At 39.9% G+C, this 17661-nt stretch overlaps 1 protein-coding gene and 1 non-coding gene across 2 annotated transcripts in view; both read left to right on the top strand.

Annotated features, from left to right (window-relative positions):
* The window catches only part of CNTNAP5 (contactin associated protein family member 5), a 741033-nt gene that overhangs the window by 129910 nt on the left and 593462 nt on the right, over positions 1-17661 (top strand). The gene's annotated exons all lie outside the window — the stretch shown is intronic.
* TRNAT-GGU (transfer RNA threonine (anticodon GGU)) lies at positions 477-550 on the top strand. Its single transcript has one exon. It is a non-coding gene; the product is annotated as a tRNA-Thr (tRNA).

Genomic DNA, 17661 nt, shown 5'->3' with positions numbered 1-17661 from the left:
ATTTGCAAGAACCACTTCTAAAAGGACCACATATTCCCTTCCAGCATTTTGCGGGGAGGTGGAGTTAAAATAAAAGAGCTGTATGATCAGATTAATACTTGGAAGCAACACTCTGGTGTAGAGCTGTCATATAAAATATAGTTAAATTTCAGACAAGTAAGTTTTAGTACAAGCACATTCCAAGTATTGTGTTGGACATACACTAAAAACATTATTCATTTCTGCCCTAAAAATTCAGCTTCCACTGGGTACCCTGTACTTTTATCTGTTAAATCCAATGACCTTATTCTGGTGGCAGTGTGGAGAGTGAGTTGGTGAAGAGAAAGACAAGGCGAAGAGACCAAGCTGGGGAACAAGTTATGAAAATCTAGATTCCCCTTTGAACCGCAGTGCCAGTAGGGAGGCTTTGTGCTAGATTCCAGGATGTAGACCAGCTTATTGTGGGCACTGAGAGTCAAAGAGGCAAAACTTAGAGGGCGGGGGTAGCTCAGTGGTAGAGTGTGTGCTTGGTATGCGTGAGGTCCTGGGTTCAATCCCCAGTACCTCTGTTTAAAAAGGTAAATAAATAAAAATAAATCTAATTACTCCCTACTCCCCCTCTACCTCAAAAGAGAGCCGAAGCTTGAAGAGAAAGACTGTCTTTAGATCTTTAGATCTCACTCAGAAGTCATTGGATATTTTGGAATGGTAGGCAGTTTTACTGACAAAGAGATGCATGGGTTGAACTGAGGAGAGAGAAGCATGTATGCAAGTCTGTCCTGAAGGCTGCGGGCGCTGTAGATGCTGCGGTAATGAAGCCAGGGATGTAGAGACCCCTTGTGTTTGTCTTGGTCTCAGAGCGATGTTCTGAAACACGTAGCATATTCGTGTTTGTGTTATGCTTGGAACGTTTCAAATTCCTCTCAAAGTCATTATCTCGCATTGATACCCAGTGGTCTCACAGCCAGGGGTCACTTATATTCACCCAAACTGACCAATAAAGAAATCTACATGTCTAGAAACATTCGACCTTAGCTCTCCTAGTAAAGCACCCTAATCTGCCAGTCCCAGTTGAAATGCCTTATTTCTCGGCCCATTTTTCAGTCCCACACAAGGCTGCTCTTTGAGACCTTATTCAGTTTCATCTTGTGCATTCATATTACCAGCCACTAGACTGTTTCCAAAAAGCAAAGGTGAATCATTGCATTTTTCTAGAAACTTCCATCGTATGTACAAGGCTCTTCATAGGTGTTTGATGATCAGACTAGCATGGGCAGAGCTAGAAGTGGATACAAGTTTCTTGATATGCAGCCTTCTGCTGTTTTGGGTTTCCCCTCATACCCTTTCTTAATTCCATCCCCTGTGGAACCAGGCAGAAGTATGTTAGCAAACACAGAAAACTGTAGGCTGAAGTTCTGTGCAGAGGATACTTCATTTATCTCCAAACTCAGTGTAGGATTGGTCCCAAACTCCACTAAAGGGACAGTGCCTGTGTAAGCCGCACCAGGGTAAAGTTTAACTGTGAGATGGGGTGAGGCGTGCACACCGGACACACACGTATCCTCCTAAGACACCTCATTCTAAGTCTTGGCTCCTTTCCACCCATACTGGGGGTGTGAGTTTAGACCTCTGGAGTCACTGCCCATGTTCTGGGAGTGCTGTGCGGGGAAGGGAGTGTGAGCAGGGCCCCCTCTGCACACCAAAGGTTTACCCACCAACTGCGGATCAGCCCCTGACTAAGGGGCAGTGGTTCTCCATCGATGCGTCAAATCAAGTATTTGTTTTATTTATGGTTTAACATAAGGACACATGTGTATCCTCTTGTAAATAAAATATGTGCAAAGTACATTCACTGTATATTGTATAGAAAAGCCATTCTTCGTCTAAAGTGTAAATTGAAATCCCCTGGAGAACTCGTTAGCACACAGGCTGCTGGGGTCTCAGGGTTTTGGATGCAGTTGGTCTGGGTAAGGGGCTGAGAATTGGAGGTTTTAACAAGCTCCCTGGTGATGCTGATCGTACTAATCCAGGACTACATTCTGAGAGCCATTAATACGAAATAGTGTTATAATTGTTGGTGTACACCTGCATGCATCTGTTCCACAGCTGTGTATGGTGTTTCGAGATATGTTAGTATACATATGCTTATGTGTATATTTAAATACACAAGCTCACATATATAAAACATATGCAAATAATATGCATATTTATGGAAGCTGATTATATAAATGCATATGAAAAGTTATACACTCAAACTTATAATTGTATATATACACGTGTGCATGTTTGTATACAGAAATTTAGCTATAAATGTGTTTGTAGGTGATGCCTATACAGTGTATGTACATGTGTTAATCAGCAGTGTCTTTCACTTTTCCGGCAACACCCTTAGTAAGTCAAACATCAAGCTCTATATTTTCTGTTAAAATCACCCTGAGAAGCAGTGGTTAAGTGTTCCACCCCGAGGGCAGAGCTGTCTTCATGCTGGTCCTGTTAAACTTTATTCACGGGGTGATCTTCTCAGTTCCTCTGGCGTCTCACACGCACCTGCCTGATTTCATGTGTGGAAGTGTCAGATTCAACAAGCAATGTGTTCCTTCAGAATCACCAGTGTCCTCCTATAAGGTCAGATTTCAATCATTTCATTTTTTCTGCCTCCTCTCAAGAGATAGTGCCACCTCGCTGGCATTTAACTGGCAAAATGAACGAAAATGCGGTACAAACTTAGTGCGTTGTGTGTTCCTGTGTCCTCTCCTCCTGTAGCTAGAAGCGTCTGTTTTCATCAAAGGCAAACACTGTCTTTGGAGAAGGAGGAAATAAGAACCGTGGGTTTGGGGTCTGATGCTTGGGGGAGTGAGGGAGGCAGAGGGAGAAGAAAAAGAAGTGAAAGGACCACGTTTACCAGATTTCATCGGACGCTCAATATAAAAATAGCGCCTCTTTTCCCACCTCCAGTCTCCTCGCTGCTCCAAAGTCCTTCGCACACAGTGGAAGAGAGGGAGGTGTGCCCTGGAAGACGCCAAGGCAAAGTGCAGGGAAGAGACCGCTGCGTGCCACCAGCCGCTGTGCCTCACAGACAAGACCATCCTCTCTTCGCATGTTACGACACCACCTTCCAATAAACATTATTCTTCCTGCATTAACTACATTGGCCGAGGTTCAGAGCCTTTTAATAGAAGTTCAAGGGCTCCCAGCTGAAAATAAAAGCACCAGAATCTGAACAAAGATCAGTCTGATTCCAGAGCTTAGGTTCAGAAATTTAGATCAGTGCTTTCCTTAAGTGATCTGTAAGAGAGGGTTAGAGAATGAATCGAAATCCCTGGGAATTTATCAAAGTACACGTGTGAGAGGGGCAGCAGGAGAGACCTGAGGGGGACTGTGAATTTTGAAGCAGTAAAATAAATCTGGGATATGAGGGATAAGAGGGGAGGTAGATGTATATGTGGTGGGCTGTCCGCTTCAGCATTCACCAAACGCAGAGCGGTGAGTCGCCCAACCAGGCATCTCCCTGGTGTCAAGTCTGAGCTTCCCCCACTTTTACATCAGCAGCTTTTATCAGGGTGTTTGACCTGTAGTACGTTCACAACGAGCAATCACTGAGCTAATTGCCCAGTTCGAGTTGGCAGTGCTTAAAGTTAGTCTTCCCCAACGAGTTCTCTCAATTTCCCGAACTCCATTTTTTAAGGGGTAAGATTTGATTTCATAAAATGAGATCAGGTTAAAGGCAAATAATGCAGAGAGAGAGAGAGAAGACATTGACTCAGCACCTGGAAGTATAAATAATCAAGGGCAGATCATCGTCTGAGATTATGGGCTGTTAGAGGTGACGGAGGTCGCTGGATGTCTGAGCAGGGCGTGGGGCTGGCTGCAGGAGTCAGGACATCGAGTGGTGGGGAGGAAAATGTTCTCATCTCACTAGTTCCCTGGGTTCTGACCTTCTGAGCTGACTTCAACAGAGGCGGGGGAGGGGTGAGCATTTGGATCTGGGGGGACAGACTGTAGACACAGAAGCCTTTCTGGTGGCCTCTTTTTCTAGGAGTATTGCTCTCAGACCCCTCACCTGAGCAGCGAGGATTCCCACTGACCAGTGTGGAGAACAGGAGATACCAAACATCAAAAAACAGTGATAAAGAGGCTGATGAGTCAGCAAAATCAGTTTCCAATGATCCTTGGAAAAGTTCTAATAAAACCCAGAGTGACACTTACAATTAAACACATTCATTGAAAAAAAAATCTGTTCATAAAAGAAAGGAAAGACAGAGAGAGAGAGAGGAAGACAGAGAATTATTTCAACATCAGCCAGCATTAAAGAGTGGCTTCTGTCATGCTTTAGACTGTCTGCTGTCGTGAAGAGGGAGATTCATCGTGGCCTGAGGGATTTTACATCTGGATGCCTGGAGTCTGGCCTTGATGATTGAACCCAAGACCATGTCTAAACGGATTTCCATATTTGGAAGATAAAGCCTTTTGTCAGTTCTTCAGTGATTCCTTCCATCCAGCAGTCAGATCGAAATTAACCAAAATGTGTAGGAAACACATATTCTAACCAGGTGCATTGTCCAGAAAATTAGGGATTGTCATTTTAAATTTTAATTCCTGTTGTTTATGCAAAAAATATATATATATATTTATTTGTTGAGCACCTGTGTCAGGCATTTTTTTAGGTGCTGGACTGACTGCAATAAATAAAACAGAAATTTCTGACCAGTGGAGGGGGTTACAATAAACCAATAAAGTGTGCAGTATTCTGAATACTTTATGTTGTTTAAAACCTGCATAAAGTCTTCTCCTGGGCCTTGCTAGTCCGAGTGACTCCAGGAGCCACTGCTGGCCCTGTGAGGGATACAGCTTTGAGAGATGCTCACACATCCGCTCTGAAATTTCCTGGTCCTCTGACCCTGGACAGGTCACTGTACTATCCTGAGCTTCTATTACGATAACTCCAGTATTATAAATACTGGTCACCGTATTTATCGTGAAAGTTATTAAAGATTTTATATAAATTATAATATATATAAATGATATATTAATATATATAATTTTATATTAATATAATCTTATGTGTATTAATATATATGTGTGTATGTGTGTGTGTATATTAGTGTGAATGGAACTGAAAACAAGAATCTTCACTAACTTCCTGGGCCATCTTCACTCACATACTCTCGTCAACATGTTAGCTCAGGGAAAAGAATCCTCTTCCTACAGAGAGGCAGTTTTTGTTTCTCTTTGTCTTCTTTTGTTTATATCTTGTTTGTGTTTTTTAAATTTCTTTTTTATTTTATTATTATTTTTTAAATTTATGTATATGTACTGTCCATTGTTTCTAAGAACAGATTAGATCTTTAGCTTTTTAAACTTACATAGTTATCAAAGGAATAAAGCCAACCACAAAGTAACAATCAACAGAATGTGGTAATCCAGTCATAAAGGACAGTGGCGTGTGTTTACACATATTCAATAAATCAATCACCTAAGTTATAAATAATAAGTAGTTCATTTGTGTCCTCTTTTCTTAGATTCCACATATCAGTGAGGTCATATGGCAGTTTTCTTTCTCTGACTTCACTTAGAATGACAATCTCTAAATCCATCCATGTTGCTGCAAATCCATCCATGTTGTTGCAAATGGCTCTATTTTATTCTTTTTAATGGCCGAGTAGTATTCCATTGTGTGTGTGTGTGTGTGTGTGTGTGTGTGTGTGTGTGTGTATCACATCTCCTTTATCCAATCATCTTGTTCGTATTTTTGTATCTTATTTTGTCTGCATCTTTTGTATCTTGTTCTGTTTGTATCTTTTGTTTTGTCTCATTTTGTTTGTATTCAGTAGACCGGACAGAGGTCTGCATCTTAAGAATTGGCATGACCTTTGTCATTAGATTACTAGTGAATTCCAAAACATCTTGTAGGGTCACAGGATTGCTATTCTAAATCTATAAGTGGTACTGAGTTCCTCTCCAGGACATGGGGATTAAGGTTTGTGAGACAGAACTGCCCTCCGCAACCCCCTATAAAAGTCAGCGCCACAGAGCAGAGCAGAGCAGGCACCAAGCTCACACCAAGCCTTCCATCTGCTTCCTGGGCCATGGTCACGTCTCTTAACCTCATTGAGTTTTTTTTTGCATCTGGAAAATTAGAAGATATGCCCTCCTTGCCTGCCTGTTTGTAGAGCCTTAGAACTGAGGCTTCTCTCCAAAGAGAAAACACAAAACGTTCATGCCTGAATTAAGAAATATCAGCTTCCTATGTTTTGCTAGAGGACTTTTCTAAATACCACTTAGGGTGAGCTCTCTCCCTCTCTCTTTGTTCCATAATGTGCATGTTATTTAAAGAATTTCTTGCTGTGGTGCTCTGTGCAGGGATAGAATCTGAGCCAAAAATTGGTAGCAGTGATGTTTTTGAGAAAACATCCAGGGTAGTTGGAGAAGTCGAATGTTAAGCATTTTTATAAGTTAGAAACAATAGTGGGTGGTGACCGACATTAAAGGCTCTATTAAGGAGGAAGGGGTGAGTGTAGTTTTAAATAATGCACGTTCCTCATGTGGATGCTGAGGGCTCCACTGACAGATTTATCCATGCTGGTCCCAAAGGATGCTTACTGGGTCAAGCATCCTGATCTTAAAATCAGACATCCCAGCCTTGCAGGTAACCACCTCCTTATATATCAATTAATCAGAAATGTATGTGAGAAGAGAAAAACTCAATCAAAGTACTTGTGCCCTAGAAAAGAGAGGCAAAAATGGAAACTCCCCACACAATATCCACATCTCTGAAGCTGCCTCTTCCTCATTAAAACGGTGTAACAACAGACACCCATTCCACTAATAAGTTCAAATTATATCTAATAATTAATACAGGTGTTAATAACACATATAAATATCTATGTACATGTCTGTGCGTAAATGGATAGAGAAAGAGATGGATAGATGGATGGATGGATAGAAAGATAGATGGGTGGATAGAAGGACAGATAGATGGATAGACAGATAAATAGAGAGATGGGTAGATGGATAGATTGATGGATGGATAGATGGATAAATAGAGAAGGATGGATGGATGGATGATGGATGAATAGACGGATGGATAGATGGATGGATGGATGGATGGATAAATAGCCAGACAGATAAGTAGTAGGAGAGATAGATGGATAGCCTATTCTACCATGATTTGCACCCTTACAAAGGCAGTAAATCCAACTATTAAGTGGTTATTCTTTCACTGGCAAAAGTTGAGCTCACACCAAATTGATCTTTTAAGTACAAGACCAGAGGGTCCTAGCCCACACGTTCTGTTTAACTAAGAGAAATGCAGTAAAAGAGGCATAAATCCAGCTGCCACCAAGGGCTAGTTACAGGCAAAGCCAGGGGACAGTTCAAGTCTCCTTCCTTCTGGCCTTATTACCATTACACAATTTTGGTCATCAAATTTTTTTTCAACTGCATCACTAATAATTTATTCTTTCTTTCCCTTTTCTTAAAAAGAGGCAGAATCCTCTAAAGGAAATTTGTATTAGTGTTACTGTTTATGACAGCCATATTTTTTGGCAAATGTTGATGTTGACAGAAATAGATGTCTTGGGGGAAATCGGGCTTAAGAAGTTAATAATGGGCAAGTGTAATTATTAACGTGAGTGATAATTGTATTCAGCCTGAAGAACAGATTCTCTCCCTTTGGTATAGTGTCTTGATGTTATTAGAATCTGGAGGTTCGTCGTTTTTGAGAAACTAGAATTTCTGGTCTCATTGACATCTTAAAATTAACCACTGCTCTGAAAGTGGTTGTTTTGCCTGGATTACTTTTCCAAGTTAAAAGTGATAGCGAACATAGATTACACAGCTTATTTAAAGGGGATTAACCAGATTCATAAAGCAAAAAATAGCTTGTATTTTTTTTAATTTCATCTGATAACACTAACCTCTCTGATTTTTTTTCCTGAAGCAAAATATAAAGGGAAGAGGTGTTAATTTGATTTATAAGTTAATTGCATTACCTCAATCTTTAATTCAGAATAAAAATTCTTTACATATCCAGGTGCATAATATAAGGTCATGTTTACTGTTAAATCAATAAATTTTTATAGAGTTAAAACTAGACAAAGAACTTCTTCTGGCATATTAACCCTCTAACATCTGAATATTCCCAAGAATTAATTTTAGCCATCTGTAAATAAAATTAGCCAATCCATATCTCACATTGAAATGGTGTTAATGTTCCACAAAAGAGACTTTATTTTAGCCAAGAGATGTCTCTCTTGCTTTACCATATTGGGAGAAAAATGACTGTTTTATAATTGACATGAATTATTTAGAAATAAGCAGAAGAAATGAGACATTTTTTGTTAGACAGTGAAATCTCCCAACTGGAGTCAAACCCAATTTATATGGGGAAGTAAAAAAAAAAAAAAAAAAGGAAGGAAGGAAAGAAGAAGGAGGGAAGGAGGGAGGGAGGAAGGAAAGAAGTAGGAAGGAAGGAGAGAAAAGAAAGAAAAAGAAGAAAGAGAAAAACTTTTGACACATTGCATAATTTCTTCAGATGTCTCACTATTCAAGGCAATATTATTTGAAAGCACTGCAGATGATGTTACCTGGCAAGGAGAAGCTTGAGACCATCATTGGTTATTTCAAGGAACAGAATACACAAAACAATGGGAAGATGTTCTTTGAAGGGAACTAATGAAAGAACTACACACAGAGCAAAGGGAAGCCAACTCAACATCTACACATTCATGTGTCAGAGAGGCCCTGGGTGCCTATGACAGAGAACTCCACAGGGAGAGCAAGGTGAGGAAGAGGCGGGAGCTGCCCACAGGAGTGAGCAGGCAAGGTCAAGAGATGGACAAATCCATGTCCCAGTAGGACAGTAGTTGGTTCGATGACACAGACAGTCAGGGAGTAGTAAAGTGTCGCAGAAGAACGACATCCAGAACTGACTAACAGACTGGCCGCCCACAGAGGATGTGAACCTTGAAGCTCTTTAAATTTTTGTATTGAAGTAGAGCTGATTTGCAATGTTGTGTTAGTTTCAGGTGTATAGCATAGTGATTCCATTATACATATATGTATACATATATATATTCTTTTTTGTATTCTTTTCCACTGTAGGCTATTACAAGCTATTGAATGTAGTTCCCTGTGCTCTACAGTAGGGCCTTGTTATTTATCTGTTCTATACAGTAATGTGCATCTGTTAGTCCCAAACTCCTAAATTGTCCCTACCCGCCTTTCCCCTTTGATAACCACAGTTTGTTTTCTATGTCTGTGAGTTTATTTCTGGCTTGTAAATAAAATTTATGCATTTTTTTTAGATTCCACATATAAGTGATATTATATGATATTTGTCTTTCTCTGCCTGACTTACTTCCCTTAGTATGATCATCTCTAGGTTCTTCCATGTTTCTGCAAATGGCATCATTTCATTCTTTTTCAAGGCTGAGTAATATTCCATCACACACACACACACAAACACACACACACACACACACACGTATCACTTCTTTATCCAGTCATCTCCTAATGACTTTATCTTGATTAAATTAAGTTAGATCTGCAAAGACCCTATTTCTCAATGTCATGCTCACAGATTTTGAGGGTTAGGACTTCAAAATATCTTTTTCCTTTTGGGGTAAGATTGGGGAGACACAATTCAACCCATGACATGTGGTTTACTGTACTTATTTATTATGTCCATTGTTAGTTGTCTGTCTCTATTGCCCAAGAGTTAAGATTTTCCAGGCTGGGAATCTGTCTCTTTTGTTCACTGCAATATACCAAGCATCCAAGGATGTGTAGGCAACCTAACAGGTGCTCAACTGAAATTTGTTACATGAAGGAAAAGTCTGAATAGCAGGATATTTTGTTTCTGTTTTTAACTTTTTCTTTTTTAAAATTTTTCTTTCTTTTTTTTTCCCCCCCTTAAGGGAGGTACTGGGGATTGAACCCAGGACCTCATGCATGCCAATCATGTGCTCTACCATTGAGCTGTACCCTGTACCCTTAGAAGGGTATTTTTTAAGGATGAATTTGAATGAGATTTCCCTCCTCCAGCCTGGAAAAGGAGACATCTTTGAAGCTCTGGTTTGACATCCTTGGTTTGGTAAAGCAAATAGTTTGTTAAGATTTTAAAAGCCACCGAACCACTGATCTTCCCTTGGAAAACAATTCCTGGCTGGCCATGTGGGATCCACATTTGACCCTAATGCATTCTTTTCCCTGTTCCATAGCCTGTTCCTGAAATCTGAAATACCCATTTTTATTTAAAGCAATCCCCAGTCAGTATTTTGAGTTTCAGGCCTGGGATCTGGCTCCCCTGCATCTGGTTGCTGTGCACCTGGGAAAGGAGAGAGAGTAGGGGAGCTGGGAGATGGGGAGGGAAGGGCAGTGGTGGGGGCGGCCACCGTGGCCCTGAGCAGACTTTGGCCATCAAAAGAAGTGAGGCCCAGCAGGCCCGTGTGTGGAGCTGGCCTCACTGCCGCCCACCAGCTCCGGGTCATAAATGGCCTCATCAGCCTTGGCACCGTGTCTCTCTGGCTGTGGCTTTGTGCCTGTTCCCTGCATACGGCCCCACCTTTCACTCACCCCCGGCCTGTGGGTGAGTCCAGGCCCCGTTATGGTCTCCAGGACACAGCTGTTGCAACTTCTCCTCACTTCCAATTGCCTCCAGTCCTCCTCCATCCCACATTTGTTCTCTCTGGGTTGCTGAGTCTTTCCAGCACTTGGCATATCAGGGCACTCTCCTCACGCTGTCCCTGAGCAACCCAGCTGGCTATCATCTATGTTAATGAAACCAACCCCGCACACATTACAGAGATGAGCCAGGCCCGCTGATACAGGGTACCATCCCTTCACATACCTCGATGCAGCCCGGTGTCTCTCCTTCAGAATGTGACGTCACTGGACAAGGATGCATGTGCTGGCCCGGTTCCAAAGACACATCCTTTAGAGGGTGGCGAGTCATTCCAAATATGTGAAAGCAACTTACATCCAATTATTAAATCAGTGACAAATCTATATTATTTGAAAATAAAACCATATTTTAAAAAATTACTTAGAATTATTTAGCTATAATTTTATAATATAATAAAATAGCATATAATATATAAATATATGATGTGCAACATATATCAGTATATATTATATATGACATTATACATAACAAAAGAACATATAAAAGTCATTCTCTATAACTATATATGATGCATATAATATTACAATAATAATGATACAATAATATTATGACAATAATAGCAATCATTATTATAAAATAAAAATAATAACATAACTAATATTACACATAACAAAAGAACATATATAAAGCCATTGCATATAGTTATATAATCTATAATATAGTAATATTATAACAGTAATGATAATTATTATTATAACAATGTTATATATAACAAAATAACATAGCAAAGCCATTCTAGATAGTTACACATAACCTATAATACAAAAATATTATAACACTAATAATGATAATAAAAGAGAAGAGAAGGGAGGAAAATATAGAAGGTGAGCCTGAAATTAGGCATCTCATTAATTCAACACACTGTACCTGAGTCCCACTTTTCTTTTGTCTAAACAAGGGCAAACAAGCTCTGGTTTTGGATACGCAACTTTGATTTACCCTCAGCTTCTCAAGGACAGGTGTGCCGTGTCAAGGACGGCCAACTTGCCCACTGTGAATGAGCAGACAGCATGGGCTCCTGGTTCCACGATGTCCCTAATTGCAGCAGGAATCGCAGTATTTTGGGCCAAGCCATTGTTAGTGCCCTTTTGAAACATAAATGGCACTCACTAAGAATAGCAGCCTTTTTTTTTTTTTTTCCCTTGAACAGGCAAGTGATTTGAAAAATACTCAAAGGAAGAAGAAAATTGTCAAGTTCCATGTACAATGGCTTCAGTTGTTCAAGACACTGCCTCTGATAAGGAAGAATGGGGCTCTGTCTGTAAGAAAACTGTTCCTCTGTGAGTTGTGGTAAGGGATAAGCAGGCTACAGCGGTTAAAAGCGAGGGATGGGAGTCAATTGGAGATTCATATCTTGAGTCTCCCACTTCACAGCTAAATCACGTACCCTTAACAGCTTCAGTTTCCTCCTGTTAACGAGAAAGATACCTTGAAGGATCTTTTTGAGGGTGAGGAGCTTAGTTTAAAAAATAACATATAAATAAACAACAAGGTCCTACTGTACAGCACAGGGAACTGTATTCAATATCTTGTAATAAACTATAAAGAAAAAGAATAAGGAAAGGAATATGTATACATATAACTGAATCACCATGCTGTACACCAGAAATTCACACAACATTGTAAATTAACTCTACTTCAATTAAAAAAAATTGGGTGCATACCCAGGCGTAACACAGTAGCACTCCTATCGTGGACGACTTGGTGAGAGTTTGTATGAGTAGCAACTCCTCATTTCTATTGTTTTCCATATTTCCATGCAAAGATGCTATACAAGTTCACCCATGCTCATTAACAAAAAGATGACTCTTGCCACAAAAGTATAGCACATTTTATGGGCATAATACCAATGGATTGTCTTGAACCCCAAAGCATCTAGAAATTCCTATTTCCACTGTAAAATACTCACATTAAAAAAAAATTAAAGAGATTAACTACAAGAAAAGGTAATGCTAGTAATCATTAATTACGAAATTAGTAAAATGCAAAGAAAACACACCACGGTGGTCAGAGGTCACCCACGATGCCACATGGTGTCTCAGCCTCAAAAATCAGCAACGAGTGTCAGGATCTGTCATCTGCTCTCGTCCTTCCCAAGTCCCAAACCTGGGAGACAGTGTTGGCTCTTCTCAAAGTTTGAGCCTCAGCCCTTTCCCCAAGTTCTTTTCTCAGCGAGAGAGGCAGCCAGCACACACTTTCTCAAAAGCCTGCAGGTTGGAACGGCAGGCGGTCTGGATAAACGGTATTTATACAGTGTCTCAGATTCTGAAATCAGTGCTTAATATTTTATATACTTTCTTATGCCCAGGAAATATTTAGTGTGTCTAAAGTCATTTTTATTAAATTGAGACTCTATAAAACAATATCGATAAATTATGCGAAGGATATGAATAATGGCAATGAATCCGTATCGCCGTGCCCCCATCTCAATTTAGGGAAGACCATGATGTCATCATCGTCTTGTGACAATGTGTGGCCTCCAACCTGTCCCCCTCCACCTTTGCAGATGCCCCAAATCCTGACAAATGTTGTGCTTCCTCTAAGAAGATTCTGTCACCTACAGTTCTCTATTTAGCTTTATGTCATTTTAAACTTCATATAAATAAATTAATTTGCTGTGTTATCTTCTAGGACTTGACTTTTTTACTCTCTCTCCATATATAGTCTTTTGCACTTCACAGATGTCTTTCATGTCGCTTTGGTGTATTTTCAGTGTGGAATGATTTTCCTTTGTAATCGTATACGTCTGTTTATCCATTCAATTGTTACTTGCTCTCTGTGTGGCTTTCAGTTTTCTGCCAAGCCATCATGAATAATTTTGCACTTACCCTAGCGCACTTGGGAAAACATTTGTTTAGAGTAAGCACTGAGCGGTGGGATTCCGTGGTCATAAATTGGGCATTATCTTCAACTTTGTTAATAACATCAAAGTGTTGTCCAAAACGTTTGTACCAATTTACAAGCGATTTGTAGGCATTCCAGTTGCTATTTATTCTCATCAGGACTTCTTATTGTCAGAAATTTTGTTTTGTCTTAAAATGGAGGGTGCCAAATGGTTTTTCATTTCCATTTGAATTTTGATTTGCTTAAATACTAATGAATTTTTTTATTATTAAATTTGTGAGACATTTGAATTTCTCTTTCAAAAAATGAATTCTCAGATATTTAAAATATTTTCTTATTCGGCCATCTGCTTTTTAAAATTTATTTTTAGAATTATTTATGTATTTTGAATTGTAATATTTTTGTCAGTTGTATGGTTACCAAAATGATCTCTCAACCTGTGGCTTGTATTTTTACTCTCTTTTATGTACTTTTTTTTAATGAGCAGAATTTTTTTCATTTTTATGTAGGTCAATACATTTTCTTGGTAATTTGAATTCCCTGTATTTTTTTTTTAATTTCGCTTAATGGAAGCACTGGAGATTGAATCCAGGACCTTGTACACACCAAGCACATAGTCTAACACTGAGCTATACCCTCCACACTTGAATTTTCTCTGTTTTGTTTAAGAACTAGTTTTCGACCTCAAAGTCATAAAGACACTCTCTTATGTTGTTTCCTATTTTTTTGTTTAGCTTTGCCTTTAATACTTAAATCTTATCTCCCTGGTATAAGGCCATATGTATATTTTTGTGTATGGAGTAGATAGACATTTGTCTAATTTCATGTATTTCCAAACGGATATTTTTTCCAACACCATTAGTTATAAAGTTGATTCTTTCCTTACTGATGCACGGCACCAATTCTATAATAAATCAAGTTTCCGTATGTTTCTGGGGCTGTGTCAGGTTGATTGATTAATTGTTGATTGATTGATTTTTGCAGTGGTAATATTTTATCTCAGGCCAATGCTCATACTGTCTTAATTACTACAGATATTTAATAATTCTTTACAAATACCAAGACACTCTTTATTTTTTTCTTCATTGGGGATATTTTACATATTCTTGGGTGTCTATTCTTCTAAATATTAGTATTTAGTATTTAATATTAGTATCAAATATTGGTACATAGGTATTAACTTGTCCGAATTTAAGAAGCAAGGAAGGAGGAGAGGGACAAAAAGAAAAGGGATTCAGACATGGGGTTTGGATTCAAGTTTCTATAAATGTATAGATGCAAAAAAATAAAAAATAAAATAAAATAAAAAGTATAGATCTATTTAGGGGGAGTTATTATTGCCAATTATACAACCAGACTATATTAAGTCTTCCTATTCAGACGTAATGAGTTTCTCTCCATCTATTTGAGCCTTTGAAAAGGTCTTTTAAGCATATTTTATAATTTTCTCACATACTTTATTTTTTTTCAAGATTCTTGATATTACTATAAAGTTTCTGGTTTTGAAATCATATTTTCAGTAATTTGCAGCTGGTGTGTATAAACATCATCAATTTTTGTACATTGATTCTTGTATGTCTAGCAACCTGACGAATGCTCTTATTAATTCTAATAATTTCTATGTAGATTGTTGAGGGTTTTTGAGGTGTACAGTCGCATCACAGCAGATAATGAGAATTCTGCTCCCTCCTTTCCAATGATGAGAAATTTTCTTTCTTTTTCTTGCCACGCTAGGCTGGCTCCGATCTGCATGGAATAAGAATTACTCCTGACAGGCATATTTGTCTTACATTTGCTCTGGGTTTGTCATGAATAACCTTCTATTCTGACTTGCTGAAAGTTTTTCTCATGAATAGATGCTGAGATATTTTTATCGGATAAAGAGTTTGGACATTTTGTATCTATTGAGCCAATCACATTCTCTCTCTCCTTTTGTGTCTTAATTTGGTAAATAGTGTTAAACAATTTTCTAACGTGAAACTGTCTGGACATGTTGACAATTGCTGAATTCTCTTTGTGATTTACCAGTCTTGGTCATGCTGATTATCTTAATCCATTGCTAGACCTGGTCAAGATTCTCACCTTCTTGGTGATGACAGTGGTCTGGAAATTTTTTTCACTGTCCTTACTGAGTTTCAGTCATTTCTGTTAGTCTCAGAGCATTAGTTGTAGGGTAACTTCCTCATTTATGCTCTGGGAGGATTTCTGGAAGGCTGGGATGATTGTTCCTTGATATTTTGGTAGAATTCCTCTGTTAGACTCTGGTGTACACACACACACATACACACACACACACATACACACAGGTTTCTTCTAGACAGATCACTGGTTGGTTAAATTTTTTTCCCAAATATTTCTCTTTTATTAAGGTTTTCAAATTTATTGGCATAAAGTTGTTCATAATATCCTCTTAAGAACTTTAAAACCCCTTCTGCATCCTAAATTGCACCCCAGTTTCAATCCCTGATTTTATTCTGAGGCTGTCCCATCTCACTCCCTACCTGGATCCCTAATCCTTTATCCAGGGGCCCCAATTACCCACATTCTGGCTGTTTTCCAATGTGCTTGTCTAATACCTAAATGCTGATGGAAACCCAGATTCCCTGCAGCTTGGCCACCCCCTCACGGGGCTCCCTCCCATCCGTTCCCCACAGCAGAGCCATCTTCAGGCTGAATCATCTCCTAGGACCATGAGCGCTCGGGAGCCAGCCCACAAGGTATCAGCACTTTTCCCAGCACCTACCTCATCCACGGGAATAAGCGGTACCCCGCTGTTTTATTTTCTTTCTTCCCCGGGCTTCTGCCATCACAAGTGCTGACAGTAAGCAAACATGGCTTGGAAATAAAAGTCAATCCAGCCACTATTCCTTTCCTGTGATTCTCTCAAACGGCTCATACCAGGGTGTCAGGTACGGAAGCCTCCCCTGCGGGTCACCTCAGCTCCCACTTCCCTCGCAGCCTGGACACCTCTGCTTCCTGATGGTGCCCGCAGTGCTGTCCTGTCTGAAAGTGCCACTGGGCCAATGCCCAGCCTCCCTGCCCATCCCGGCCTGGGAGTCTTGAGGACCCACGCACCCCTGTGGATGCCCGGTGCCTCCTCCCTTCATCCCATGGAATGAGCTTCCTCCCACACAGTTCAGAGCAGTGGCACCATCTTCCAAGGCTGCAGCTGCCTAAGCCCGACCCCTCCCGTTTCTTGCTTACCAGGTAAGTCAGTCCTCCTTGAAAGCTGTATTTCTACCCTCTCTTTGGAGAATCTCTTTTCCACGAATGGCTGAAACCACTCCCTTCCAGGACTCTGCTTCTTCAATGGAGTCCTGCCCCCCTTATCTAGGGTCCTTATAACTGCACCAAGATGCCATGCAATTGGGACCTTCTGTCCCCAGTATCCCCCGTCTTCCTGTAGTCCTCTATCAGCGTCCTGTCTTCCAGCCAAGCCAGACCTCCCGAGACCCTGGGAGGAGCCAGGGTCACTTTCTTTCTTCTCTAATGTTTATGTTGTGATTGCTCAGGTTCACACTTACTCCAGTCACAGTGTGCCCACCGCTGGTAAGCACTGGAGGTACATGGATAACAAGGAGACCAGAACTTCGGGGAGTTCAGCATGTGGTTGTGGAGCGAACGAGCACTGTCATCTCCCATCCTGGTGGTAGCAGTGTGTGCAAATGGAGGAGAGGACGGGCAGCCTGGGAAGGAGAAGGGTCCACAGGGAGGTTTCCGTGTCAAACGAGGGCAGGGTGAGGCCTGAAATAGAGAAGAGCTGAACGGACAGAAAACAGGATTTTCAGACAGAATCACCACCATGTTTATGGCAAGGAACTTGGGTTAGAGTCAGAGTCAGCCTGAAAGACTGGAAAAAGATGTCTGAACTATACAACATGCAAACAAATCGAGATCCAGAATATATGATTACGCTTCTGAAAACTGATAAGGTAAAACCAGGAGCACAATAAAAATAAAAATTTAAATAAAAAAAATTAAAAATTAAAAAAAACAAAAAAAGTTGGCAAAGAGTAGAAACAATCATTTTGTTCAAGAGGAAATTTAAATGGTCAATAGGATATTAAAAAGACAACCTGTCCACCCCAGTAATCTGAGAAACATTGTTTTATCTGACATATTGGCAAAAATAAAACTTTTACAATAATCAAATG

The sequence above is a fragment of the Camelus dromedarius genome, chromosome 4, assembly GCF_036321535.1.
Source record: "Camelus dromedarius isolate mCamDro1 chromosome 4, mCamDro1.pat, whole genome shotgun sequence".
NCBI classification, from domain to species: Eukaryota; Metazoa; Chordata; class Mammalia; order Artiodactyla; family Camelidae; genus Camelus; species Camelus dromedarius.
Note: the sequence above shows the minus strand (reverse complement) of the source record. Positions and strands in the feature narration are given on the sequence as shown.